We start from the raw sequence: 27,567 nt of genomic DNA, 5'->3' as shown, positions 1-27,567 counted from the left end.
GGATATCTGTGGTAGGACTATTAATATTATAAGAATGTGTTGAGAGAGGCTATTAGCATGCTAAAAATATACTACTTTAATAATAATCCGTGCATAAAGGACCATGAGAGAAGATACGGCAGAGACCTAATGAATTCTAGATCTTCTCTGTATTTACCATTTCTACAAATAAATAAGTCAATAAATTCACAATATTAAATTATAATATTTTTAAAATGCAAAATCTGTAATATTATGGTGAACTGGAGTCATATATATGTGAATTTTTAATTTAAAATGTATTTCATTTTATTTAAATTTAAAACAGATGCATGATTGTAAATACAAGGTAGTTGTAATATTCTAAGCACATATTTTAGGGACTTCCTCCCTTTTCCAAATCTCACTCAAGTGGAACATACACTCATTTCTGTAACAAAAATTCTTTCTACTCTATTGGCAAAATGAATAGCATCAACTCAAAATATTTAAAAATTTAGTCACATCCACATCCTGCAGCCTATAAGGAGCTTTCACGCTTTTGGGCTCGCTTTAGATCTTTAATACCCTTTCCTTTTGTGTCAAGGAGCTCACGAGGCGTAAAGAAGCACTGATAAACCAACCCACTTAGATCCCTTCCTGGGCCGTCACCTCTTGCTGCCAAGCGGCTTTAGGTGGTAACTGATCTGTGACAGGCTGCCAGTCAAATAGAGCATTTCTGAAAGCTGACACAAAAGACTGAATGCTGGAGAATGGATAGGAAAAATAAGAAAAGGACCCAAACTGTATCAGTGCCCCCCACTCCCTCTCGGTCTGTTCCTCTTGGCTACCACCCCACCCTCCGGCCCACCCCTATCCTCCCTAACCTTTTTTGGTTGGTTTCTCTCCCTTTTCTTTTCTCATTCTTTTCCCTCCCAACTGCCCGCCTCTTCCCTCCCCCGGGCCCTTTCTCAGAGCACAGCCTTTCCCCCCTGCTCTCTCTGTCTGGCTCTTTCTCAGTCAGGTTCATGGCAGGGCCCGCCTAGAGTAGAGAGATAGAGATCAGCAGCCCTTCCAAGCGGGGACTGCCCCAGTGCACTGCTGATAATAGAGGCATAAGTGAGACTGACAGTCAGATGGAAACTGACACAGGCCTTCTGTCAATGCCGCAGCTGCCTGTGGGACTGAGGGGGGAGGGGGGTAAGGGTGGGGAGAGTTGAGCTGAAATGTCAGTGCCAATAACTGCACCAGCTCGCTATTTTTTTCTGTATAGGTGTCGTGCTATTCCACATGTGAGGCAGGGTTTTTCCCAAACTCCACAGCACTTACTGTTTCTTCTTGGCTCGTGTGAGTGTGTGAGCAGGAACAGCTTACTTGGTGACATCCTCACTTAATTTCTTCCGGTGCTGCGGAGCCCCGCTGCTGTGATTGTGTTTGACAGTTTTTGTTCTCACAGCCTTTTGAGCGTTTTAAAGATTGATAAATCTTGTCATATGAGAACCCCGAGTGATGCTCAAGTATTTTACATTCTTAGAGCTGTAGATCATACCTGTATTTTCCTATATTACAACAAGGCTAGAAAATATTAACTGAAGAACATGGGCAGTGACATGTTTTTCTGCTCAGGAGTAGAATAGGCTGAAAATGTCCCAAGCAACTGGCTTTGATCTTGACTTTGGGAGTTCTCTAGAGAGACCTTAAGTGGTAGCTCTTCTCAGATAATTATTCTCTTGATTTCGAGGAGTCATGGTGATACCATTGTTCATCAATACTTCCCACATTTCTATTTCCGAAGGCAAATTCTTTTTATATAAATCGGTCTAAATCACACACAGCACATGTATAATAACAGACCCTGATGGTGACTGCAGTCTCAGTTTGTGACAGTGATAAAACTCACTAAGGCACCTCAGTCCTGCTGGATCTCTACTGACAACTCCAGCAGTTCGGCATCTCGGAGAGGCTTTAACAGCTTGAAGTGTGGAGGTTTTGCATATCCCAGAAAGCAGAATCACCTGAGATTTTTAGCTCAGTCTGTGACAGATCAACTCTGCATTTCCTTCTGAACAATTGGTCAGAATCTTCTCTTTTGGTTATAATAAGGGCAAATCAAAGTTTTATACTAAAGGAGGTGGGTACAGAAGAACTTTAATTTTCTCTTCTATGTATGTAAATGAAGGAAAGTGATAATGAACGTGTTAGGCGATATAAAAATTATTAACCTGACAATCACAAGACCATTGCCACACTCACTGTCTCTCTCTCCCTCTCTCTCCCTCTCTCTCCCTCTCTCTCTCTCACATACATGCACACACATGCAGGAAGAAGGAGGGTGGAAACGAGGAAGAGAGAAAAATATCCCATGGGGGAATATTGATTATTTTTAATGACCCAATTTAGCTTCTCAATTTAGTTTTTATCTCTCTCTCCTTTTAAGTAGATATTTTAGGTGCATGTTTTGTTCAAGTTACAAAGCACTAAGGGAAATAGCTGGAGAAAAATGATAACTTTGTGAATTTTCAAAAAAAAGGATAAAGATTATGATTGGGAGAACTGTATGCATTTATAATTTTGGCTTATTTATATTTTATTTGAGATTATATGCCAGAAACCATTCATCGAGTCTCTGTATGTACATGGTGCTCTACAACCATTTTGCAAATACAGGCAAGGAAAGCAAGCTCTGCCTACCAAGAAGCTTCCCTAAGATATATAGGATCAATGCATTTTATATATCAGGCACAAAGGCTAAAGGACAGGTATTGGCTAAGTGTATAAATTAAACAAACAAATGCCTGGAAACAACATTCTATGCCAGGGAGTCAGGGAATAGAGCAGAAGGAACAGTTCGAGTCACCATGGACATGTCATGTTTAGAGGGAAGGAACAAGAATTGGGAGAGTTTGGTGGACAAGGTAAGCTTTTAGGAGCTGCCTAAAATAAGGGTCAGAAGAAGTATTATGAACCAGTTCTCAATAAATATGATCATTTTTCAAGGATGTTTTTTCAACCCTTGGCCTGTATACTTACTTTTTGTGAAATAGACATGGTACCTTTGGCAGAGGGGTCAGAGTGGAACTTTTAGCTATACAGTTAACAGAAACTAACATTTATTGATGCATACTATATGCTGATAGTTACATTATTAAATTTGTAATCCGCTTCAATCTTCCCAATAATTCTGTGAACTGATTATTATGTTCCTTATTTTATAGCAGAGAAAGATGTGAAATGCTTTGCTCACAAATATGTAAGTGGTAAGAGACAATAGTCCTTGAACCCAGGTCCTCATCTGTCACATGCAGTGTTCTAGCCATGACCACCCTTACTCACCCAACCTCCAGGAGACCTCTGTGAGGTTCAATAGGAGTCACTATGATTATCTTAATGGGCTACAAAGAACTCCATTTTTTAAATCTTATTTATTTTTTAGAGGGGAAGGGAGAGAGAAAGAAAGGGAGAGAAACATTGATTGGTTGCCTCTCGAATGCGCCCCACCTGGGGACCAGGCCCATGACCCAGGCACAGGCCCTGACCTGGAACTGGTCAGGTGACCCTCTGCTTTGCAGTGTGGGGCCCAATGAACTGAGCCACACTGGTCAGGGCAGACTCCAATTTTAATTGAAGAATCGGCCTTTGCTCCTAAGCTTCTTTCAGCTCTCAATAAGATGCTCAATATTTTTTTGTACAGTGGTTCTCAAACTTGAGAAAACATCTAGAAGAATCAACTGGAAACTTTGTTTAATAGAGATTTCTGGCCCCATCCAGAATTGCTAATTCAGCAGGTTTGAGGTGGGCTTAAGAATGTTCTGAGGAACCTCCATACTGGCTATACCACTATTTCCAGATCTTCCATACTAATTTAAATTCTGACCTATGGTGTGTAAGTGTTCCCTTTTCTCCACATTCTTGCCAGGATTTGCTATGTCTTTTCTTTTTTTTTTAAAAAAAGTCATTCTAATAGGTCTGAGGTGATGACTCATTGTGGTTTTGATTTTTCTTTTCTCTACGATTAGTGACAATAAACACTTTTATGTAACTGTTGGCCATCTTTGCCTACTCTGAACTAGATTACTTGTTTTTTGTTTTTGTTTTTTTGGTATTTAGTTATATGAATTCTTTATATATTTTGCATATTAACTCCTTACCAGACATATGGTTTGCAAATAGTTTTTTCCCCATTACTTAGGTTGTCTGTTCATTTTGTTGATGGTTTCTTTTGCTCTGAGAATTTTTGATGTAGTCTCACATGTATATTTTTGATTTTGTTGCTTATATTTTAGGTGTCATATTAAAAAAATCATTGCCAGGATCTATATCAAGGATCTTTTTCCCTATGTTTTCTTGGAGTCTTGGAGTTTTATGGTTTTCAGTCTTACATAAATCTTTAATCCATTTTTAGTTAATTTTTTGCAAATGGTATAAAATACAGCCCTAGTTTTATTATTTTACATGTGATTACCCAATTTGCATCACTATTAAGATGCTGTTTTTTTCTCCATTGAGTATTGTTGGCTACCCTGTGAGATATTATGGTTTGTTTTTTTTAAGAAAAAGGAAATAGCAGTATAATTCTGTGTGGATAGAGGTAAACCAGAAGAGAAAAAATGATGGTGCAGGAGTAAGATGGAGATTTCTGGAATACTGTCCTTGAGAAGGATGGGACCTCCTGCCTAGGTGAAGTTATTAGAACTATCTAGGGTGAAAATAGTTCAGCCACAGTTAAAAAGGGAAGTAGAGTGTATGTAACTGTATGCATATGAGTGGACTAATTTGGGAGTGGGAGCCTATGGAACATTTTTGCTGACTTTTCTGTTTTCTCAGAGTAAGTATACAGGATGTGTTGGGGGGTAGACAATATGATTGAGCCAAAGAAAAATTCCATGTAAAACTTGTCCCCTTAAGAAAAATAGATTGGTTTAGCTAATAATATTCAGGCTAGAGCTGAGGAACAAATAGGTCACTGTCCCTCTCCATTGCAGTTTGCATAACACAACAGCCCTGTTCTTCCACTAGAGGACTGGCTGCTATAAGCAGTGTCAGGAACTGGAATAGACCGCGGGCACCTTGTTGAGTCACAGCTGCTACCGTGGACCTTACAGATATCATTCCTGGATGATACCCTGTAGCCCTGCTCTCTTCTGGCTTTTGCTGGACAGGAAGATGAACGTCCTGTGAAGCTGGACCATAGTCCAGGAATCGCTATTTATACTGCTTTAATTATAAACCATAAGTATGTGGTATAATAGTATCCTGTTTTATGGCCAATTATAAAACACTTGAGAATGATCAACTGGGTATCATTCCATTATTTTGAGTTTGGGGTTTATAGTATGCAAAAAACAGCCTACATTTTCTTTTAGGGTGCTTGGTGAAGAGTGTCGTTGTTGAGTCAAAACACATGAGTAATACTAGGAGAATTGGTGTAGGGCACGTGTAAATTAATCAAGCTAGCTTAAAAGATACTCTGCAGTTGATAAAATGGTCATGATTAACGTGAGAGGAATCAAGGAAGGAAGTAGAGTCAGAGCCATGGTTTATAGGGAGATAGGAACCATGATGTTATTATAACTAGAATGACTAAAGATCAGGGCACCTGTGTGGCACCTGAGTGTGGCTTGTGAGATGGTCCATAAGATTAGATAATGAATGAAACACTGTGCATGCACCCCTAGCCAATATCTTTATAAAACACAAATCTCACTGTGATTTTAGAAATAATGGATTAATTAAATCCTATAACACCAGGGGCCAATTTAATAGCATGAATGCAAATCTAAGGTATAGGAAACTAGAAAGAATTGGTGCACCTCTGGGCTTGTTTTTCACAGTTTAATTATGGACTTGGCCAAGTTTTTCCCAAGTCTCAGTTATAAAACAATGATTTACACATAATAGGTGTTCAGTAAAAGTGAATGATTGATTATTTAATGACTTAAATCATATACATTTGCTATTTATACACTCATGCTTTTCCAACTCCACAGATTTCTTGCTTATTAGCTTTGTGCATGAAATCTTTTTTAATTTTTTTCTTTTTAAAAGAAATAATCTAAAGATAATTCTAAATATTGCTACAGAGTGAGAATGATATTCTTAGATTTCATGGGAGTACCATCTATGTGCAATATGTTTGGGTGATATAATTATTTTAGGTGTATATTTAGCTGTGATATTTGTGATTTTACATTTATATGTAGGAATAAAGTGCCATGTAATCTTGAACAATTAAAATAAATCATTTGTTTTTTTGACTCAGAATTTGGAAGGAAACCATATCTCATTACACTACAATCACATGTGAAAAAATATCACAGATAATTTTAGTCCTTAAACAGCTTAGGTCTCAGTGTTTGAGACATTTTTTTTTTTCTTCAGAAAAATACTCAGGGGCTGGTTTGGCTTGCCTCCTCCAGTAAGTAACTAAAATGTTGGTGGAAATTATGATTTCAAGATAATTGAAATAGCAATAAATGAACACTGGACTATCAAAAATTCCATGAAAGTTTACAATGATGAATTAGAGGGAGATGAAAATGCTAAAAAGATAATGTATATTTCTAACAGAAATGGGTTTACGAATGAATAAAATGTTTATTATTTTAAGAGTTTTAGTCAGTCTTCAATTTGCAGTTTGCAGCCAATTTATATGTATTTAAAATGATTTTGTGTTAATTTTAAGAAATTGAGAGATACCAGAAATTTTAGAGGTTGTGAATCTTGCATAAAAGAATAATCCTATTTATGATATAACTTTGCATTTAGTAACTGTGTAAAATATTCTATTTATTTGATAAATACAAACTCTAAACTTAACAACTAATAAAAGTTCAGAGAAATTCTGGTCGTGGAAATTTCTATCAGAAACTATCAATTCTAACCTATGTTATCTTTAGCATTATAAGTTATGTTCTCTTGTTTTTACCTTTTTGTGATAAATTCTAAGATTCAAGTTGTATATATTGTTATGAAATTGCAATTTAAAGTTCAGTTAATTTAATACAGGAACTAGTGTGAAAAATACATGGACAAAGACAAGAGGGGTGGAGATGGGACAGAAATGGGAAGGGCTGGCCGGGAGGGCTGGGATGGGAGGAAAAGGCAGAAAACTGTACTTGAACAACAATTAAAATAAAAATAATACTAAAATATTTATATTTACTTTCATGAATCAAGCTATCTATGAATGTTTACTTTTAATCTGCTTTTTTAAAACAACATATTCTTAAGGAAGGAGAGGTTTAGGCTGTGTTCCTAAGATAAAAGTCAACTCTTGTTTGAAATGAGGCACAATAAAAAAAAAATTCAAATACATTAGACCTCTTCATGGGAAATAAAGACCTGGGAGACTGGTTGTGATCTTCAGATACATAGTTTTAGCTCTGATGAAACAAATAATTAAACCAGATTTTGCACTCAGATCTGTCCAATCAAATCCAAAAAGCTATACTGATTCTTTGAAGTTTTCTCTTCCTCATATGAACATTCATGGTCTTAAATTGATCTTTAGCAAACCCATGTTTGTTCATAGACAATTCAAATTGTACATAAATCTCAGTAAAAGAAATACATGGAAAAGGCAGATGACGTCATCATGATGCCACCAATGGGATTGTCTATCACAGTGTGTCCTTTGATGAAATTGTGGAGCAGCAGTCATTAGAACCCTTCATGGTCGCATCAGATACCTTTTCTTTGTTTTGAGTGACTTGCCTTGCTGTTGTTGGCATGCCATTGCACCTCAGTGGGAGTCCTAGTTCCTGGCGGAGCAGAAGGTTTCAAGTACAGAGTTTCTACAGCTCTTAGCCTCTGTACTACCAATGGTAATACAAAGGTAAACCGACAAAGGCCACATTCTTCTGTTATTCAAAATATTGTTTAAAATCATGTGCTTTTTGGTCCCCTTTACATTAAATTAAAAGGTTTTAAGGAATGGTACTTTAAAATTGTCAAAATCTGATTGACTATGTATTGGTACAATCACTAATTTTTTAAATTTTTATACTTATATTTAGTCCATTTTTCCTCTGACTACCATAGTCTCCGAATTAATATCTCTGTTTTCAGCTTTATCTGTTTCCTCCCTAACTGTTGGTAGCCTCTCCAATTTTAGATTTATCTAATGAGTTTTTTGTTGTTTATAGAGTAGAATCTAAGCTCATTTGTTTAGCATTCAAAACTCTTCATGATTTGAACTGTGCCAGCCTTTTAGGTCTTGCATCTTATCCCTCTCTGTCTTAGAGATTGTTCTTTAGCTTTCGACACCTGCTTGTTGTTTCATATTCACACGATGCTTTGTCTCTGTCGTTCTGTCTAGGTGTCTTTTTGCAGAAGGTCTTTCCCTTTCTCTTCACCTGATTACTCCTACTCGCCCGTTAAAACTCTGTATGAACCCACTCCAGAGACCTTTTGGGGGATCATTTAAAGTGTAGTCCATCTCTGATCTGGGGATTGAATCTGTAACTGAGGTATGGTGTCTTCACTGGGAATCAACTTGCAGCCTTTCAGTGCATGGGACAGTCAGCTGAACCATCCATCCAGGGTGAAGGATTTTTTAGTACTGTACACCTGCCTCATCATCTCTACTGTAGGGAGAATTGGAGAATAAGATTTAAATCAAGAAGCTGAAGCCAGGTTCCTTGATTCTAATCCCCTGTCTAATAATTTGCTCAAAATGATAGTTTGTGTTAGGGCTACAATTGGAATTGAATCGCTCGTATATAACGTGAAACTTCAGATTTACAGTGATTATTAAAATGAGAATGGTAATGATAGCAAATAGTGACTAATTATTGTAAGTCAGCATAAGAGGCAGCATAATAAGAGGCTGTTTACCCATCTAAACTCCACAGTGAGGTTTTAAGGTAAACATCATGCTACCTATTTCATAGATGAATAAATATACTCAGGTAAATAAATATATGAATATATAGATATATATATTTCTTGAATGCTTAACTTTATTTCCAAACACAGGCTTTGAGAAGAGTTTGTTTATACATAAGTATACACAATTCATCTAAATTCAGAATAGCTTCCAAAGGTCAGAGGGTGCTTGGAAAGAAATTCAGAGATAATTTTAGACTAGTAACCCGAGAGGTGTTTAAAAGAAATAAATAACTTTCTGTAATGACTAGAATCATTCCTCATGTCAGGAAATTCCAGGTTGGAACAAATTACAGCTAGAGTGATTTGACATTTGAATTGGAAGGGATAGATTGTTCGGTTGTAATGTTTTTATTTAGAAAATGAATTGGATTTCTGGGAATGTACAGTATATACTGCAATTTAAAATTATTGGAGTTTCTTTGTATTTTTAAGAACAAGTCTTTCCTACAAATACCAAGCAAATTGTTCAGCCAGTCTTGCTTCTTGGTCACCTCTGAATGGAAATGCTCACAGAAGTGCTGAAGTGTCCTCGTAATTTTACAGCCTCTCTGAATTGTGTTCTTAGAACCCCAATCATTTTCAAATTGAAGCACTCTTAAAATGTTGCAATTTTATAAGCAATGTAAAATGACTTCAGTATTTTATAACTTCATATTTTCATAGAATTCTTAAAGAAAACCAAATGTCCATTCCATTTCCTAGTGTGATGGTATGTGATTAAAATTTTGTGTAAATCTTTTCAAATTAGGTTCAAAAGTAAAATAGAAGCATTCTTATTTGTGGAGACCTTACAGAAATATAAAACCTCTGGTTAGAAGATTGTCAGGATTTTTGCAAGTTAAAACAGACAAAACAAGAAATTAACAGATGATTTTACAAGTGGGCCTCATGAAGGAGTGTAACAGTGCTTAGTATAACAATGTAACAAAAGAGAGACATAGATCTTTTTTAGTTCTGGCCCGAACAGGTTGAAAGGAAGAAAAGCTAGCATAGCTACAATTTCCGCAGTTTCTCTCTCAGCCACAGAATTATTCAGAAAAACAATGTGGGCTCATTTATATCCAGTGACCTCACTATATGTCTCAGAGATATCATAGTTATCTTGTGCTATTAAGCTTTCTTTGGAAAATGTAAGATTAATATTAGTTTAATTGAAAGATTGAACAGAAACACTGACATCCATTCAACCAAATCATTAAATTCAACACTCCATATGGACACAAAGAACATCTAATTTATCCAATTAAAATAATTTCTGTGCCCTTCAAAGGTATATTGCCATAACAAGCAATGGACTACTTTTTAATAATGTTACACTCTCTCCTCTTATAAAGACTCTAACAGAAAAGAAATATTTTATTTGATGGACTAGGTAACTTGGATCCTAAGCCTGTGAATCATATAATAAAAAGGAAAATAATAGAGTCTCCTTTAATAATGCTCCTGCTAGAAAATTTTGGCAAGTAAATGTATTTACTTTGTTGTTGGTTCCACATGAATCATTTTATTGGCAGGTTTATTTATTAATTATCCAGAGCAATGGTTTTCAGAAACTCAAGCAAGCCTACTGAATAATAGATAGTGTAGTCTTCCCAGTAAGCCCATCAGGGATATTTAAGTTACTCCTGACAATAATAAAAACTATTCTGAATGAGATACCGATTAGGAAAAATATCTGCAACTTGAATTCAAGTACATATTAATGTAAAATGATTTCTATTTTTTAAATAGATTGTAGAGAAAAGTCTTCACCATCACAAAAAAAATGGAATGAACTTTCAAGGAATTCTACCTAGTAAGTAGCCTAGCAGAGAAAAGATGGAGAGATCAAGTTTGTTCCTCTTTTATTTTTAATTTTTAGAAATAAACCAGAGATGGTGTAGTTGGAGAAAATATAAGCCTAAGAAAACTAACCTATATTTGTGTAAACAAATAGATAATCTAAACGAGGTTTTTCCTGATCTATGTGAATTAATCACAGAACACTGATAGGATTATTATAGAAATCAGAAATGATGGAAGATTAGAGTTCCAATTTTGTTTTTACTGTTTTTCAAAGTGAGAAAGACAAGTCTATAAACTACACATTAGTGACTTACAGTTTTGACCTTAAGGCATTCTCTACTATTATTACTTAAGATAATTCATGAATAGGCAGAAAATAAAGTAACCTCACTTGGTTCAAGTCCTACTAAAACATCATAGTTGTTACTAGTTTTTTCCATGCTCACTAGATAGGCCAATCAAGGAAACATGATAGGATTAGTGTAACTGAATGTGCGCCCAGCAAGGGGTTTGAGGGTGTCTGGTGTTAACCTGCTGAGCAGTCTGGAGACATGCAGCCTATGTGATGGCATAGGCAAGCAGGTTAGTAACTTGTCCATTGATTGCATCCTCAATATGCTTCTTAATGAATCAGTGCCTATGAGAAAGGTGATCTTTGATGGTCTGTTGTGGACTCCATCCCCAGTCCTCCCTTAAGTGTATCTTCAGTAATAATTTGGGTGAAAACAGTGAATGACATGCTAATCACTTTCGGAGGTAATATGAAAGTAGGATAGGAAGTACTCTGCACAAAAAGCACTATGCATTTGTTAAATAAATAGGTTATTTCTCCAAAGAGGCCTTAGGTTAAACACTGCATTACATTTTTAATAAAAATATTTAATTAGGAACAAAACAAAGACTTATAAGAGAAGGGTCATAGAAGAGGAGCATAGATGTATAGCAGACTTAGTCAATAACATGATAAAAAATTCCTTATTGGTTACCAGCAAGTTAGGACTACCCATAAACCACCTCTCTTGGCCACAGAAGCCAATCAGAGTTCTGGGCATGTTGATGTCTAATAAGTACAATTACAGATAAAGGAAGTGGTGGTTCCACCATAGTCTATGCAGGTAAGATTCTAACACTGTCCATTCTTTATACTGGACACTGGAAGTTGTGCAAACAAGTATGTGGTTAAAGTGTGTCAAACACCTTCCTCTGACATTATAAATTCATAATATTTGATACTACTTTATAAAAGTAGGGAAATGTCTTACTTCTTGTCCACTAAAATGTCATGCTCAAGCTATCATTTCATAGAAACTGACTATATTCCAATAACCCAATACTGTAGAAAATTCTCACTTTGGCTTCTCAGATGCATTCAATGCTTCTAAAGACACTCTCCTTTTTGAAATTCCCTTTCCTTGGCTTCTGAGAAATGACAACCTCCTAACTTTCTATTTCTGGTCATGCTTTCTTATCTTTCGTTCAAGGCTGCTTATCTACCCTCCTTAAAACTGGCATTCTTCTCCTGTGCCTTATTTCCTCTCCTCGTGTCACTGTGCCCCTTCTTCCTAGAATCATCTTTCATTGCTATCCATGTGCTGTGAGCTCCTTACTTTTTATATCAGTCCCACACTTCCCATCTGGGTTCCAGGTTTACCTCTACAGTGGTCTGTTTGATATCTCCACTTAATGGAAATATATTTTGGTAAAAGGTGTGAGGGGAGGAATTATTTCCATTCCTCCAATGGAAAGCTAGTCATTCTTACCTGGTTGCTTTGTTGGACTATAGAAAAATGAAAGCAGACATGTCTTGTTTGAGGCCATGTACACAGCAGCAGCCCACTGCCCGACCAAGTAGGATGTTAATCATTGCTAGCTAAATGAATGACTGAGTGAATCAGTGAGGGAGCCAGCCAGCTCAGATACTTCGTTGTAAATAAGATTTCCACAGTAATTACCCCTGTCAAACCCATCGTCTTTTCCCACCTGGATACAGCAGCAGAATCCCAGTTTATCTCTTTGAAAATTATCTTGCTTTTAGAAAGCTCTCATAAACTAATCCGAGACAAAGCTAGCTTCCTAAAACACAAATATGATCAGATCATCCCATTGTTTCAATGGATTTTCACTGTTCCTGAGCCTGTTCTACAGGAGCTCTACAATAGGATTTGTACTTTGCTATTTATGATTTGTCCCCATCACTTCTGATGCAATCAGTACTCTGAATGTGTAACATCTTTAAACGTGTGCACCATACTCTTCCACATTACCTCTACTTCCCCCTGGCTTATGTCTTCATACTTTCCTGTTGTTTTTTTTTCACACAAGTTGACTTTCTTTTGTCTTCCAGGGATGCTCTGTACTTCCTTATCATAGCGGTTGTTCTTATAGATTTTCATAATATCTTGCTTAATTATAAATCTTTACTAGATTGTACTCTGTAGGATAGAGTCAGTATGTCCATGCTCATGGTTAGGTTCCTGGTTCCTGGTACAGTGCCTGGCACTTCATAAGTGTGCAATTGTTGGATGCATGAACAGAGCTACTGTATGGCGTTCACAGATTGCCCTTCCGGTTTCTATTGGGTTGTGCTATTCAAGAGTTGATACAATTTAATGCATGACAAAAGAAAATCAAACACCATGAAAATCATTCTGTTCTGAAGTACAGTAACATGTTTGCAGATCAGAGGTTTAATTAAAAATGAATGACTTATGTAAAGAAATATAACAATTGGACTCACAGGAATATAGTCTATAGACTATTAACTCTAATATTTGTAATGTAGTGTGGCAAATAACATGTCTAAAAATGATAGGGACAAAATGTAAATAGGTTTAGTATCATTTCAAGATTAGATGGAGAATCTGTTAAATTAGTCAGTTGAAAGAAAAGACCAGTACACCGTATATAAAGTATTCAGAACTTAGTATATAGAACTAAATTTTTGGTTTATATGTGTTTCTACTTAATTATTTTATTTATTCCCATAGGAACCCTGTGAGGTTTGTGGCATACTGACACATGAAAAAAAAAGGTACCTGGAAAGGTTACCCTGTGCAAAATAAACAAGTTACTAAGTGTCAGGATTGAGCCTCAGACCTAAATCTTTTAACTCCTCACCCTGTGTTTTATGCACCAGGCTAAATAGAGTATCTTGTAACACTTTACATAATTTTCTGGTCCATTTGCTCACTCGCTTCAGTAAATGGGCTCCTCCATTAGTGCACTTACCACTACATTTTGCCTTCTTTGTATCTCTGTTTTAGCCCAGAGCAAACAATTTATTTCAAAAAATGTTGTTTTCATAAAATGTTAGAAAACTGAGGGAACAACAAAGTCTTTTAAAACCCAACCATCTTTCTTTAGAAATATTAGAGAAATGAGTTGTTTAGAGAGTCAATCATTTTTTAATTAAGGGAAGATTGAGAACTCTGTCAAAAAATAAGACAACATATATATGATACTTAACCAAGTTCTAAGTGTTCTTCTACATGTATTAGTTTATGTAATCCACAAAATAGCCCTAAGAAGTAAGTACCATTGCTGCCCCATTTTAAGATGCATAAACAAAGGCACAGAAAGGGTTAGAAATTTCCTTGAGGTGGTAGGTGGTGTGTAGATGAGATTCTAATCTAGACCCAGAGTGTGTTTTAACCATAAAAGCAACCTGTCTTCCTTCTTTCCTTCCTTTTGATTTAATCTCCATTGTATTTTCCCCCATTATCATTTAGTCCCTTCATACTCCCTGCTCCAGCAACCACCACACTGTTGTCCATGCCCCTGAGTCCTTCCCGCCAACCACTAGCTGTCATCTGTTCTCCATGTATGAGTCTGTCTCTGCTTTGCTGGTCAGTTCAGTTTTTTTATTAGATTCCACATATGAGTGAAATCATATGGTATTTGTCTTACTCTGACTGGTTTATTTCACTTAGTGTAATATTTTCTAGTTCCATTCATACTATTGCAAAGGGTAACATTTCCTTCTTTTTATGGCTGAGTAGTATTCCATTGTGTAAGTGCCCCACAGTTGTTTCACCCATTTATCTACTGATGGTCACTTGGACTGCTTCCATGTCTTGTCAATTGTAAATATCATGGCAACGAGCATAGGGACACTTACTTTCTTTAGAACTGCTGTTTTGGTTTTCTTCAGATATATCCCCAGAAATGGGATTGCTGGGTGGAAAGACAGGTCCATTTTTTGACATATCTCCATACTACTTCCCATAGTGGCTTCACCAATCTGCATTCCCACCAACAGTGTGAAAGTGTTCCCCTTTATCCACATCCTCACCAGGAATTATTCATTAGTTTTTGATGATAGCCATTCTGACAGGAGTGAGATGGTATCTCATTGTGGTTTTATTTTGCATTTCTCTGATTATTACTGATGTTGAAGATCTTTTTCTATGTCTATTGGCCATCTGTATGTCCTCTTTGGAGAAGTGTCTATTCAGGTCCTTTACCCATTTTTTAAATTGGGATGTTTGTGTTTTGGGGTGCTGAGTTTTGTTAAGTTCTTCATAAATTTGGATATTAACCCCTTATCAGATGTATCATTGGTGAGTATATTCTCCCATTCAGTGGACTGTCTTATATTTTGTGGATGATTTCATTTGCTGTGCAAAACTTTTTAGTTTTATGTAGTCCCATTCATTTATTTTTGTCTTTTGTTTCCCTTGCTTGTAGAGATATATCTGATAAAATATTGCTACAAGAAATGTCCAAAATGTTTACTGTTTATCTTTTCTTCTATGATTTTTATGGTTTCAGGTATAACATTTAAGTCTTTGATCCATTTTGAATCTATTCTTGTGTGCATAAGAAGGTTGTCTAGTTTCATTTTTCTGCATGAATCTATCCAATTTTCCCAACACCATTTATTAAATAAACTATTTCTAGTTGATTGTATGTGCTTGCTTTGCCTGTTAAATATTAATTGACTATAGAGTTGTGGTTTGTTTCTGGGTTATTTTGTTCTGTTGATCTCTGTGTCTGTTTTTATGCCAATATCATGCTGTTTTGATTATTATGGCCTTATTGTATAGTTTGATATTAGGTAGTGTGGTTCCTCCAACTTTGTTCTTTCTCAGGATCACTGTTGCTATGTGGGGCCTTTTTGTGGTTCCATATAAATTTTTGAAATATTTGTTCTAGTTATGTGGAATATGTCATTGGAGTCTTGATAGGAATTTGTTTGAATCTATAGATTGCTTTGAGTAGTACAGACATTTAATGATGTTAATTCTTCCCATCCATGAACATGGTATGTGCTTCCACTCACTTATTTGTATCTTCAGTTTCTTTCTTCAATGTCTTATAATTTTCCAAATATAGGATCTTTACACCTTGGTTAGGTTTGTTCCTAGGCATTTTATTCTTTTTGAAGCAATTGTGAATGAGATTGTTTTCTTAATGTCCCTTTCTGTTAGTTCATTATTGGCACATAAAAATGCAACTGATTTCTGGATATTAATTTTGTATCCTGTTACATTGCTGAATTCATTGATCAATTCTAGTAATTTCTGGTGGAATCTTTGGGATTCCCTATGTATAGTATCATATCATCTGCATATGATGACAGTTCTGCTTCTTCCTTTCCAATTTGGATGCCTTTCATTTCTTCTTCTTGTCTGATTCCTATGGCCAGGACTTCCAGTACTATGTTGAATGACAGAGGTGAAAGGAGACATCCCCATCTTGTTTCTGATCTTAAAGGGAATGCTGTAGCTTTTGCCTCTTGAATATACTAGCAGGTTTGTCATATGTGGCTTTTATTATGTTTCAGTATGTTTCCTCTATTCCCACTTTGCTAAAAATTTTATCATAAATGGGCGCTGGATTTCTTAAAATGCTTTTTCTGCATTTATTGATATGACCATGTGGTGTTTATCTTTCATTTTTTAAATTTGGTGAATTTCATTTATTGATTTGTGAATGTTGTACCAACCTTGCATTCCTGGAGTAAATCCCACTTGATCATAGTAGGTGATATTTTTGATGTGTTTTGTATTCTGTTCACTAATATTTTGTGGAGGAATTTAGTGTCTATGTTCATCAGGGATATTGGCCTATAATTTTCTTTCTTTGTAGTGTCTCTATCTGGTTTTAGAATTAGGATAATGCTGGACTTGTAAAATGAGTTCAGAAGCCTTTACTCCTCTTGAATTTTATGAAACAGTTTGAGAAGGGGAGATGTTAGTTCTTCTTGAAATGTTTGAGAAATTGACCCGTGAATCCATCCAGTCCAGGGCTTTTGTTGGTTGTGGGCTTTTTGATTACTGCTTCAATTTTACTAGGTATAATAGGCCTATTTGAATTCTCTGATTACTCCTGATTTATTTTTGGAAGAATGTACATTTCTAGGAATTTATCCTTTGCATCCAGCTTGTCCAGTTTGTTGGCATACAACTGTTCTTCATACAGTTGTTCATAGTATTTTATTACAGTGCTTCGTACTTCTTTGGTGTCAGTTGTTATTTCTCCTTTTTCATTTCTGCTTTTATTTATTTGGGTCTTTTCTTTTTTTTTTCTTGATGAGTCTGATTAAAGTTTTGTCAATCTTGTTTATCTTTTCAAAGAACCAGCTTTTGGATTCATCAATGTTTTTAATCATTTAATCATTGAATCAGATCTATTTTGTTTATTTCTGCTCTGATCTTTATTAGTTCCTTCCTTCTATTCACTTTGGGCTTTGTTTGTTGTTATTTTTCAAGTTCCTTTAAGCATAAAGTTAGATTGTTTATTTGAGCTTTTTCTTGTTTCTGAAGTAGTCCTGTAATGCTATGAGTTTCCCTCTTAGGATTGCTTTCCCAGTGTCCCACAGATTTTGGATCGTTGTGTTCTCATTTTCATTTGTTTTGAAGTATCTTTTGATTACTTCCTTGACCTCATTGTTGTCCCATTCATTGCTCAGTAACATGTTATTTACCTTCCATTTCTTTGTGTGTGTGTTTTTCAGTGTTGTTCTTGTGATTGATTTCTAGTTTCACGGCATTGTGGTCAGAGAAGATGCTTGATATGACTTCAATCTTTTAAATTTATTGAGACTTGTTTTGTGTCCTAACATGTGATCTATCCTAGAAAAAGTTCCTTGTACACTTGAAAAGTATGTGTATTCTGCTGCTTTTGGGTAAAATACTCTAAAGATATCAACTAAATCCATTTGATCTAGTGTGTCTCCTTGTTGATTTTTTGCCTGGAGTACTATCCATTGAAGTCAGTGGGAGGTTAAATCCATGACTATGACTGTATTTCTGTCAATCTCTCCCTTTATGTCCATCACGATTTGCTTCACATATTTAGATGCTCCTATGTTGGGTGCATAAATGTTTACTAGGATTATATCCTCTTGTTGGATTGTTTCCTTTATCATTATATAATGTCATTCTTTGTCTCTTACTATAACCTTAGTTTTAAAGTTTGTTTTATCAGATGTAAGTAATGCTATCCCAGCTTTTTTCCCCTTTCTGCTTGCATGAAATATTTTTCTTCATTCCATTACTTTTAGTCTGTGTGCATCTTTCAATTTGAGATATGTCTCTTGGAAGCAGCATATTTATGGGTATAATTTTCTTGTCCATTTAGCTACCTTATGTCTTTTGGTTGGTTGGGACATTTAAGCTATTTACATTTAAGATGATTATTAATAGATTCATGTTTAGTGCTATTTTACTGTTAGATTCCTCTTTTTATCTCTTTTTCTTCTTCTTCTTAAAGGGACCCCATTAACATTTGTTGCAGTACTAGTTTGGTGTTAATAAACTCCTTTGATTAAGGGCAAGCTTTTTCTTGTCTGGGAAGCTCCTTATTTCTCCTTCAATTTTAAACAATAGCTTTGGAGACTTCTGCCAAGATGGAGGCATAGGTGGAAACACTGTGCCTTCTCCCACAGCCAAGTTTGAATACAACAAAGGTTTGGAGAACAAAGACACACCCAAAGACCAGAAAATTGAATTATACGGAAGTCCGACAACGACGAACCGTTCAACGGGGATGGTAAGAAGGGCGGAGCCAGCAGTGGAGCAGGGTCGGGCAGGAAACCCCCCCCCCCCCCGCCTCNAGAAACCCCCCCCCCCCCCCCGACCTAGACGAGCAGGCAGCCCAGAACCAGTCAGGGTGTGGGGCAGACTGACCGCGGTCGCACATTCACACACAGGGAGATGGACCACGCAGGCCCCAGGGGGTGAACCCAGTGGTGGAGGGCTGAAGGCAGTGGCACACTCTAGTGCAGTGGGATGAAACGCGTGGGACCGGTGACGGTGATGGCTGAGGCACCAATGGGAGCCCTGGCAGGCGGCAGACGGGACGCCAAAGTTCCTCTTTGACCCCACCCCCACATACAGCTTCACAACCCAGCGACTTAGTTGCCCCGCTCTAGTGAACACCTTAGGGCTCTGATCCTGCTATGGAACAGGCACGAACAGCCCAAAAGATGGCGCAAGAAGATCTCAAAGTCCCAGAGCCGATAACTCTAAGCGACCAACAGATTGCCAGCCTCTCAGAAGCCCAATTTAAGACACTATTTATCAGGATGCTCACAGAACTGGTTGATTATAGTCACAAATTAAAGGAACATATGAAGGCTAAACTAATTGAAATGAAGGGAGATGTCCAGGAAACCAATAGCGATGGAAAGGAAACTGGGACTCAAATCAATGGAATGGACCAGAAGGAAGAACGAAACATCCCACTAGAAAGGAATGAAGAAATAAGAATTCAAAAAAATGAGGAGAGGCTTAGGAACCTCCAGGACATCTTTAAACGTTCCAACATCCGGATTATAGGGGTACCAGAAGGGGGAAAGAAACAGCCACGAGTGGAAAACTTATTTGAACAAATAATAAAGGAGAACTTCCCCAGTCTGGCAAAGGAAATAGACTTCCAGGAAATCCAGGAAGCTCAGAGAGTGCCAAAGAAGTTGGACCCAAGAAGGAACACACCAAGGCACATCATAATTACATTAGCCAAGACTAAAATGAAGGAGAGAATCCTAGAAGCAGCAAGGGATAAGGGGACAGTCACCTACAAAGGAGTACCCATCAGACTGTCAGCGGATTTCTCAAAAGAGACCTTACAGGCAAGAAGGGGCTGGAAAGAAGTATTCCAAGTCATGAAATCCAAAGACCTACAGCCAAGATTGCTTTATCCAGCAAAACTTTCATTTAGAATGGAAGGACAGATAAAGTGCTTCTCAGATAAGGTCAAGTTCAAGGAGTTCATCATCACCAAGCCCTTATTATATGAAATGCTAAAGGGACTTATATAAGAAAAAGAAAATGAAAAATATGAACAGTGAAAGGACAGCAAACACACAGTTATTAACAACCACACCTAAAACAAAAGCAAACTAAGAGGACAGCTAGATCAGGAGAGGAACCATAGAAGTGAAGAACACATGGAGGGTTAGCAACAGGGGAGTGGGAGGAGGAGAAGGGGGGAGAAGGCACAGAAAATAGCATAGATGGTAGGTAGAAAATAGGGGGGAGGGTGAGAATAGTAGGGGAAATATAGAATCTAAAGAACTTGAGGCACGTGGTTATAAAGTAAGGGGGGGAGAATGGTGGGGGAGGGAGTGTGCAGGTGGAGGGGAATGAAGGGGGGTAATAGAACAACTGTAATGGTATAATCAATAAAATATATTAAAAAAATAAAATAAACAATAGCTTTGTTAGTTAAAGTAGCTTTGGTGGTAGGTGCTTGCTTTTCATCACTTTGAATAATTCACATCACTCCCTTGTGGCCTGAAATGTTTTGTTGAGTAATCAGATGACAGTCCAATCTAATTGGTGTTCCCTTGAAGGTAACTGCCTGCTTTTCTCTTATGGCTTTTAAGATTCTTTCTTTGTTTTCAAGTTTTGTCATTTTAATTACGATGTGTCTTGGTATAGGCCTCTTTGGGTCCATCTTGTTTGGCATCTCTTAGCTTTCTGGACTTGTGTTCCTTTTTCTTTCACCAGATTGGTGAAGTTTTAGGGTTATTGTTTCTTCAAATAGGTTCTCAATCCCCTGTTCACTCTCTTCTCCTTCTTCTACTCCCATGATGTGGATGTGGTTATATGTCATATTGTCCAAAATGTTTCTTAACTCTACTCATTTTTTTCAAATTCTTTTTTCTTTTTGCTGTTCTACCTGGGTGTTTTTTACTACCTCGTCTTCCAAAACACTGATTTGATCCTCTGCTTCATCTAACCTACTGTCTATTCCTTCCAGTGTATTGTTTATTTCAGATGTTGCACTCTTTATTTCTGACTTGTCCTTTTTATGGTGTCTATGTTTTTTTTCATGCTTTTGACTATCTTATAATCATTAATATAAACTCTCTGCTTGATAAATTACTTGTCTCTATTTCATCTAGTTTTTCTTTTGGAGAATTCTCTTATTCTTTCATTTGGGGTCTGTTCTTTGTATTCCCATTTTGGCTGCTCCTTTGGATTTGTTTCTGTGTATTAGGAAGATCTGCAAAGACTCTGGTACAAGCCTTTGTCAGACACTGCTTGCAACTGGCCCTGGGCAATCTGTCTTGGAGCTATCAGTAATTCACCTTCATGTGGTACCCTCTGCTGGGCCTGTTTGTGTGTAGAGAGAACCAGTCTGCACACCCAGGCCAGCTTTTATCAGCACCAGGCCCTGGACCCTAGAAAGGCTCAGCTGAAGTCACATAGAGCTCCCAGAGGTCCTCCTTAGCTGTTAAACTAATCAATGATATAGTGTCAAGATATAATCAGCAGCAGGGCCTAATCTTCACAGGGTAGAGCAGAGTAATTCCTGTGGACAGGGCTATTGCTTCTCCTCAGGCTGATGCCACTTGGTGAGGAGTGCTCTGCCTGAGAACAGTGGCTCCTGCAGTATGGGCAATGACTCAGCACAGAGATCCAGGAGGCTATTTGTCAATTCTCTCCCAAGAGGCACCAGTCCCAGTCTCTACTCAAGTCTCACTAGTCCACTATGCCTTCCCTCTGCCAGAGCCCAGGGTAAGTGGCTGCAAATCAAATTTTGTGTGTTGGCCGTTTAAGAGGCTCTCTGCATCTCCAGCTATCTCTCCCTGGAAGACAGTAATCCTGCTGCTTTTTACAGGTAGATGTTTCCTGGGTTCCTTTCTGGGTTTGGTATTATAGGTTGGGGAGCCCAATGTGGGGCTTAGACTCCTCACTTTCAGGGGGAACCTCCCAACTACTGAAATATCCCTCTAGAACTTCAGCTGGTGCCCATGGGAGCCCACCCAGCCCTCTCATGTCTCCTCCATACTAACCACCAGTTTTGTTCTGCTCTAGTGATTTCTTCTGTCTGTCAATGGATATAAAGCTTCTCTCCAGCCAGTGTTCAGTTGGTTATTCCAGATGATTTCTCTACAATTTAGTTGTTAATCAGGTCAGTCCTGGGAGGAGGTGAGTGTAGTTTCCAAATGGAAACTCCTCTGCTATCTTTGATGTCTAGCAACCTGTTTCTCGGTAACTATTTACTCTTGATTTTTAAAAGATAACTTAAATTCATTTATTCAACAAATGTATATTTAATACCTTACCCTGGCCAGGCACTGGCGAGGAGAATCAAATATGGTGCTTGTACTTATGGAACTTTATTAACTTATTTTTACTAATACTGAATATTCTGTGTAATAGATGAGATACAACTGGATGTCCAGTGGAGGTCCAACTACATAACAAGATGAAAAATTGAAAAGCTGTTGTATTATAGCAGGCAAACTCACAAAAGATTCTTTCTTGTTGAAAAAATGAGGTGGCATAAATTTGGATGCACACGGTCTTTGCAAATACTGGCATGAACAACTGAGACTGCGGTCAATAGGAAAATAAAGGGAAGAGTCTGGAAGTATATGAGCGAATTTGTGCACTTGTGTGGGTGTGCTTGTTGGTACAGGGACTGATATTGAAGAGAATATCAATTGCTTGTTACAACAATACTTGGGTTATAGGGAAAGGCTGTCATTTGGGGAGGGGAAAGTAGTCCACGACACAAGAAGGGGAACAGCAAAAAGGAAAACAGCTTGAATAGCTAAGGACAAAGGGCCATGTAATAATATTTAAAAGTTATAAAAAACTTGTGAGCAATTTTGTATGCAGAGTGCTAGTGATAGGAAGAAAAAAAAAGCTAGGGAACACTTATTATTGAAATATTCTTTAAAGGTTAACATTAGTCATGAGTAACTTTTGCTCTCCTTACTTTCTGTTTTTCCATGTCTAGCCATTCTAACTGCTTTCTTTTTCCACTACTGCTTCTCCTCAACCCATAGTTTAGGGTCTCTTTAGGGGAAGGGAGTTAGAGCTGCTGGAATAGGGCAGTATGGTATATGAAATGTTGTTCGTCCAAACAATCTTCCTCACCTGATATTTTATGGATCTGATTGCCTTTGTATAAACTCTGCCACTGGGTGGCTGCATCTAGCATGAAAATCACATACATTTTTGGATAGCTTAATTTTGGAAAGATATCAGAATATTAGAGTCAGTTCAGAAAAGAGTACCAGCTGAAAAGAAACTGGAGGAGGGGCATAATATGAGGCCATAAGAATATAAATATATAGTGTACATTACCTTAGATATATTATACAAAATTCTTCACTGGAAATATGTTAAATGACAAACCTCATAATTTCAATGAAATCTTTAAATACACTCCAGTTGAGATAGCATTTAACTTATTTAAAATGATTATTGATTAGGCATTAATGATTATTGATCACCATTTATAAATGATGCTAAATAATAGTCATTTAATTTGTAGTAATTTTATAGAAATAGTACAATTTTTAGACATTGACTGTGACTCAGTCTATTGTATTGTTTTTATTGAACAGATGTTTATTTTAGTGTTAAATTACCAAGCTCATCAGTTAGTGAAAAATAGCCAAAATTACCCAATGTTTTTGCTTTCAACCTTTAAGTGTTCTTTGAGAGAATTGATGAATTGGTTATATTAAGTATTTCACAATCCAAAACTTGATGTATGTCTTTATTCATTCTAAAGTTTTAGTTGGAAAGCAACTACAGATATCCTTGGTGTTTTTCTTAGCTAGCCTATGTGTTTCTGACTACTGACAGCAGATTTTCCCCATTTTTATTTTTTCAGCAGTTAAAGATTAAGTAGAGGGAAGCTATGTTTTGTTTATGTTAATATTTTACTCAATGACTGACATCTTATTAATTCCACATTTTTATTTTCTTCTTTTCATATTTGATGCCAACAATAGTTTAGTTGTCCCCTTCAACGGTTATATTATATATCTTTCATGTAATTATAGAGGAATGTTAGATAATATCCAGAGCAGTGTTAATAATAATGGTGAAGGTTGTGAGGGAATTTCATACATACATTTCTAGTGTTTTACATTTAGGAGGAAGTAAAACTAATCACTCTTGGTTCGTATATTTTAGGCATTGCCAGCGGTACAGTGTCTGTGGCAACTCCTCAGCTCTGGTGTCACAGTGTGAAATAGACAGTGACAATGCATCAATGAATGTGTGTGGTTGTGTTTCAATAAAACTTTATTTATAAAGCAGAGTGCAAGTCAGATTTATTCCCCAAGCAATAATTTTCTGATTCTAATTTCAAGTAGTTAATTCTAGTCTTCTGCTTTATTTAAAACCTCATATTTTCATGCTATTCTTCCTTTATTGACTATTTAATTTTGTTGTTTATATAATTATACTTGCATCTACTAATTTTTAGTAGTATAAGTAGGAATAAAATTGTCTATTGACTACCCACTGTATGATTAAGAAAATTTGATTAAGAAATTCACAAAGAAAGAACTGCAAATGTTCAATAAACATGAACATATGCTTAGACTCACTAGAAGTGAAATAAAGAAATGCTTCAAAAGAAGATATATATTTATATTTAAATGTATATTTATATGCTTATGAACCTGCCAAAAATGAAAAATCATTACCCAGTTGTATATGTGAATGTCTGTGTATGTAGAATGGGGAAGGGAGCTGGGGGAAACTGACTTTCTGATGCAAAACTAAAGGAAGACTAAAATAAATTCTTTCTGGAGGGTAAGTTGGAGATACATTACAAGGCTTTTAAGTTCATAAATTTGAATGCAATATTTTTTTGTAGGAATATAAATAAATAACTGGAAGAACACAAGTATATTTAAAGTAATGATTATGATGGCATCATTTGTAATAGTAAAACAACAACCACAGCTAGGAATAAAATTTATTTCAAACAAATTGGAATTAAGTGTGGTGAAACTTCTGCTTCTTATAATGATGAATTGGTAATGAAGACCATATCCACATAAAAACACAATAAAAAGGGTTGTCTGAGGGAGTGGAGGGTGCTAGGTGGAGAGAGGGGGCAAAGGGGAAAAATCTGGACAACTGTAATGGTGTAATCAATAAAATATAATTTTTAAGAAAGCCAAAAAACCCTTGAAGATACACAACACACTTCTAAATAGAAGTGTTCTACTTCTTAAATAAATCATATAGTTAATAAAACATAAGGAAGTACCAGATCAAGAACAGAGAAAGCATTAGAGTTGAAAGAGGTGTGCCCAGTCAGGCTTTGGATATGGTAAACTGTTGAATTGTAAAGCAGGAACTTTGAGAGAGCATGAAGCAGAGATTAAAGTTCATTCCCTAACAAACATCATACAAAAATGAACATGCCTTTTGACCCAGCAATTCCACTATTAGGAGAATATCCTAAGAACCCTGAAACACCAATCCAAAAGAACCTATGCACCCTGATGTTCATAGCAGCACAATTTACAATAGCCAAGAGTTGGAAGCAACCTAGATGCCCATCAGTAAATGACTGGATCAAAAACCTATGGTACATTTACACAATGGAATTCTATGCAGCAGAAAGAAAGAAGGAGCTCCTACCCTTTGCAACATCATGGATGGAACTGGAAAGCATTATGCTGAGTGAAATAAGCCAGGCGGTGAAAGACAAATACCATATGATCTCACCTTTAACAGGAATCTAAACAATAAAACAAACAAGCAAGCAAAATATGACCAAAGACACTGGAATTCAGAACAGGCTGAGAGGGACCAGAGAGGAGAGGGGAGAGAATCACAGGGGAAAAGGGAAAGGATTCACAGGAACAAGTATAAAGGACATATGGACAATAACTAAGGTGGGGGGTGGAGATGGGAGGGAGGTGGGGAGCACTTGGGGGGTGGGCAGGGCTGGGAATATAAGACAGAAAACTGTACTTGAACAATAATTTTAAAAATCTAAACAAAAAAAAGAAGAAAAAGAAACAGAGCTCTGGCACTCCAGGTGTTAAAAATATAAAACAATTGTGTTTCCCATGATAATGGAGGTAAACCTAGGCTTAAAAATTTCAGTAATGTCTGAAAACTATAAAAACTGATATGATAATTATACAAAGGAGCCAACCTGAAATTATAGTAACTAAAATCTAAGTCAACATTAAGACCTGAAAAGGTGGGTTTACAAGAAAATTTTTATGTTTTCTATACTCTGAATTGCTGGATAAGTAATTAGAAACTCTCCAGAATGAAATAGAGAGAGATAAAAATATGGAAAGCTCAGAAAACAGTAAGAGGTCTAGAGGACCTGGTAATATTTAGTTTGTTTAAATTGAGTCCCAGGAAGAAAAGCAAAAAAAATTTACTCAGAGACAATTTTTTTGTCATCCCAATAAATTTGATAAAAATGAGAAAAAAGGTTTCTGCAAGTGTTTTTAATTTATTTTTTCTTTTTAAATTATATTTTATTGTTTACACTATTTCAGTTGTCCCAGTTTCCCCTCTTGCACCCCTCTACCCAATCCTTCCCACTCCCTCAGACAATCTCCACACCTTTGCCCATGCCCATGGGTCATGCATATGTGTTCTTTGGCTACTCTATGACCTATGCTGTACTTTACATCCCCACAGCTATTCTGTAACTACAAATTTGTACTTCTTAATCACTTCGCCTTTTTTCCTCATCCCCCTCCCTTCTGGCAACCAACAAAACATTCTCTGTGTCTGTAATTTAGTTTCTGTTCTGCTTGTTTGTTTTGTTTGTTTTTTAAATTTAATTATTGTTCAAGTACAGTTTTCCATCCCCCACTCCCATCCCAACCCCCACCCCACGTGCTCCTCACCTCCCTCCCATTTCCACCCCCCTTAGTTGTTCTCCATATGTCCTTTATACTAGTTTCTGTGAATCCTTCCCCTTTTCCCCCTGAAATTCTCTCCCCTCTCCCCTCTGGTCCCTCTCAGCCTGTTCTGAATTCCAGTGTCTTTGGTCATATTTTGCTTGCTTGCTTGTTTTGTTGTTTGGGTTCCTGTTAAAGGTGAGATCATATGGTATTTGTCTTTCACCGCCTGGCATATTTCACTCAGCATAATGCTTTCCAGTTCCATCCATGATGTTGCAAAGGGTAGGAGCTCCTTCTTTCTTTCTGTTGCATAGAATTCCATTGTGTAAATGTACCGTAGGTTTTTGATCCAGTCATTTACCGATGGGCATCTAGGTTGCTTCCAACTCTTGGCTATTGTAAATTGTGCTGCTATGAACATCAGGGTGCATAGGTTCTTTTGGATTGGTGTTTTAGGGTTCTTAGGATATAATCCCAGCAGTGGAATTGCTGGGTCAAAAGGCAGGTACATTTTTAGTTTTCTGAGAAAATTCCATACTGTTTTCCATAGTGGTTGTACCAGTCTGCAATCCCACCAACCGTGAACTAGGATCCCCTTTTCCCCACACCCTCTCCAACATTTGATGTTTGTTGCTTTGCTTATGATGGCCATCCTGACCAGTGTAAAGTAGTATCTCATTGTGGTTTTAATTTGCATCTCTCTGATAGCTAGTGATATTGAGCATCTTTTCATGTGCCTCTGGATCCTCTGTATGTCCTCCTTGGAGCAATGTCTGTTCAAGTCCTTTGCCCATTTTTTAATTGGGTTGCTTGTCTTCTTAGAGTGGAGTCATGTAAGTTCT

The sequence above is a fragment of the Sturnira hondurensis genome, unplaced genomic scaffold (genome assembly GCF_014824575.4).
Source record: "Sturnira hondurensis isolate 20B ecotype Veracruz unplaced genomic scaffold, ASM1482457v3 Scaffold0011291, whole genome shotgun sequence".
Classification (NCBI taxonomy): Eukaryota; Metazoa; Chordata; class Mammalia; order Chiroptera; family Phyllostomidae; genus Sturnira; species Sturnira hondurensis.
Note: the sequence above shows the minus strand (reverse complement) of the source record.